General features: G+C 44.5%; 1 long non-coding RNA gene across 1 annotated transcript; it reads left to right on the top strand.

Moving 5' to 3' along the window:
• The first annotated feature begins 399 nt into the window (after window positions 1–399).
• Window positions 400–2,442, top strand: LOC121148374. The gene is made up of 3 exons (XR_005882551.1): window positions 400–434; window positions 1,793–1,855; window positions 2,334–2,442. It is a non-coding gene; the product is annotated as an uncharacterized LOC121148374 (long non-coding RNA).
• Window positions 2,443–3,563: the final 1,121 nt, after the last annotated feature.

Raw genomic sequence — 3,563 nt, 5'->3', positions numbered from 1 at the left:
GAATGCATGGCATGTACTAAAGGTTGCTAAGCCCTTTGCCATTGTCATTAACTCCATCATCAGCGGGACTTGGTCACTGCTGTGTCTGCAGCCTGAGAACACCAGGCAGTGATGTATGGAATGCACTTTGTCCTGCAAAGCTGCAAAGCCCCAGAGGTTCTGACCAGCCTCTATTCCAGACACATGACTCATGATAACCTACCTTTCCAGAATCCTAGATTGCTAGATTAAGAAAAACCAGTTACCTGCCTCACGTTAAGCCAGTTTTTTTTTTTTTCCTGGTAGAAAAAGTTCCTGGCTGTAAAGGAGCATTTCAGCAATCCATGTGAGGCAAGGTGACAAAGCGAACAGATGCAGCACGGAGTGATGCGGCAACTGGGGTCATTAGTGTAAGGTGAATAAGCTCCGGCTGTGGGAAAGCTTGTGAATCTGAGGTGAGAGCCTGAAGCAGAGCAAGGAGCCCTACAGCCCGAGGCGGCTGTCTGCTTACTCCCACCAAGGCATCCCGAATGAGAGCATAAACCCAGCGCCAACACATCAGCAGCAGGAGCGACAAGTAACGCACACTTAGATCCTGTTTATCCTTCTACTATGCGTGGAAATCATTTTCTGCCTTACCCACCTGGTCCCAGCTCCAGCTTGGTGAGCTAGAGGTACATTGTGCTGGTTCGCTCCTCTCCGAGCCTCCTCCCACCCACCTGCCATATTGGCCAAACATCCACAAAGGCTCCTGTGTGTGCTTTCTGTGCCTGAGATTGAGGTGGGCCATTCAGTGGTTTGAATTCAAAGTCCAGAGCATTGAAGAATGCCCAACAAGGGGGCGACAAGCAAACGTAATGGTGATATGTTGTTCTCAGCCAACCAAATTTTCCCAACAAATATTTGGAAGAGAGACTGGTCCAGCTCCCAGGGGACTATCTGCCACGAGATCCTATTTCCTAGAACTGAAACAACAGTATTGTTGGCCCACATCATTTCCCAGGTGGAGTAGTTCATTTCCTGTTGGTGTGGGAAATGGAATAGAACAGAGGCGCTAGCGAGCAGCAGAGATGTCCCTGACTCCAGGCTTGATCGTCAAAGATGCGGCAGTGTCTGCTCACTCTGCCCCTGCAGTCCCCTTAGCCGGGCTGACACATCAGGGCAGCATCCCTGTAGCTTGGTTTCCTCACCTGTAGACTGAAGATGATTCCAGCCGTTCTCTGGGTATATGCAGTGCTTAAAACAGTGTCTGCCCTGCATTCCGTGCCATCTAAGTATTCATAATTAACATTGTTTTTTTGTATGAACACAGAGACCCACAAAAACATGTGCTGTTCCCAGTTAAGCCTTATGAAGTCCACTTCTATAAGGGATTCTAGTTATGGTTTGCTGTAAGAATATTTTTTTTTCCCATGCTATTTGAAAGGCAGGGAGAGAAGGAGAGAAAGCAAGATCTACTATCTCCTACTTCACTCCCCAAATGTCTGCAGTAGCCAAGGCAAGGTTGGACAGAAACCAGGGCCCCAAAACTCCATCCAGGTCTCCCCACATGGTGGCAGGGACCTGCGCCCATCATCTGTGGTCTCCTAGGATGCACATTAGATGGACGCCGGGTTGAAGTGGAGCGTCAAGGATCCAAACCAGGCACTCTGAGGAGGCATTGGACATTCCAAGCTACAACCCAACAGCGGTGTCAAACACCCACCTCACTATCAGAAACTTGGCAGAGCAGGGCAAGGAATCCATTCAACACTGCTTTCTAAGAGCCGAAAGAAAAGTGAAAGTTTTCTTTACATATTGACTTTCACGACAGCGCTTGTTGAGAGCAGCTGGACTTGCACTGACATAAGAGACGGCCATCAGGATCTAAGGACTGGTGTGTATAAACTTCCTGCCATTTCTTATTTCCAGGTCTTGATCTTTATGAATGTGCTTATGAAAACACAAATATAGATACTCAGTCTTGGTAAATCGTGTTTAAAAAAAAATCCTTATTTGAAAGCAGGAGAGAGATCTTGTATCCACTGACTCACTCCCCAGGTGGATACAATGACTGGGGTCGGAGCCTGGGACTTCATCTGGGTCTCCCACAAGAGTGGAAGGGGCCCAAGTACTCGGGCAGTCTCCCATTGCCTTCCCACATATGTTGGCAGGGAATTGAGTTAGAAGTGGAACAACCAGGACTCAAACGGCTCATATGGGTTGCTGGCATTGCAAGCAGCAGCTTAAGTCACTGTACCACAACACCAGCCCCTGTTAGTTGAATTCTGTGATAAACTTTGCTTTCCCACCCACACACAACTTATACTTAATTTAAATCTAATTTTTTTTTTTTTTTTTTTTTTGCTTTGCAGCACAACCAAGATAAATGCCTAAAGGTGACATTGTAACTCAGTTCAGCCTTGAACTTGAGCAGTTTACCTTACGTATGTGTTCTTCCAGGCAACTTCTGCTTCCATCGAATGCGAGTATGAGATGAAGGCTTAGAGACCTTGTGCTAACAGGAAGAATCTCTCCTTGTGGTACAGATTAAAGTGTATGCTTTCTTAGCTTGGCTGTGTCATGCCTGGTTCTCCGGCGCATCGCTGCCGGCAGTCTTGACCGGAGCCTCACGGGGGCAGCACTGAGAACTGAGTGGTCTTCAATAATAAGATGAAAAGCTAAAAAAACGCTGGACATGGCTTCGGAGTAGTCAGCATTAAATTAAGCTCAGACCCAACTGTTTCTACCTGGCCTTGCTATCAAAATAACCTCATGTTATCTCCATGTTACAAAACTTGTTAGTCAGAAAACTAGCCAAAGATAATGGTCGCTGTTTAATGTCCCATGAACTTTCATGAGCAATCCAAGCATAATCATTAAAAATGCACAAATTAAATATATGCAAGATAAAAGTTTATCAATAAGCCTTTCAGTAGTAATTATTTTGTGTAATTTTCTACTTAAAATATTTTAATACTTTCCCAAAACTCTTTGGTAATTTATACTCTTAAAAATCATACTAAGTAAAATTAAGTAACAAATATTTATTAGTTCCCTAGATCATTTCAAAACACAGTAAAATATAAAAAATTCATTGCTAAACATGCATTTGTCTACATTTGATTTCAAAAAAGGTCAGTATACACCACCCTAAAATATGTTGTACTGGCATACTGACTCATTTGAATTAAAGAAATTTGAAAAACAGCAGATATAAATAAAATAAACAACCCCCTACACATATTACGACCTTCTTTCTTTTCTTAAAACAGGAGATAAAATTTCCATGTGAGAGATATTTTCCCTATATCAGAAGAAAGTTAACATTCTTTTCACCAAGGTCAGAAAATATTGGCTAAGGGGAATTGATGCAAATAACTTCATTTGTAGGCCCAGATGAAAATACTGAGAGGGATGTGATTTTGCCTTCCTGGGGCAGCTGCTTAGCCCAGGGGTTAAGGCACTAGCTAAGATGCCCCTCTCCCACACTGGCGTACCTGGGTCCAACAACCTGCTCCTGATCCTGGCTCCAACCTCCTGCTAATGCAGCCCCTGGGGGGTTGCACAGAAGGGTCAGGTTCATGGATTCGGCCACCCAGGTG

The sequence above is a fragment of the Ochotona curzoniae genome, unplaced genomic scaffold, assembly GCF_017591425.1.
Source record: "Ochotona curzoniae isolate NIBS_2020 unplaced genomic scaffold, NIBS_Ocur_1.0 contig_1482, whole genome shotgun sequence".
Taxonomy (NCBI): domain Eukaryota; kingdom Metazoa; phylum Chordata; class Mammalia; order Lagomorpha; family Ochotonidae; genus Ochotona; species Ochotona curzoniae.
This window is presented reverse-complemented; position numbering and strand designations above follow the sequence as displayed.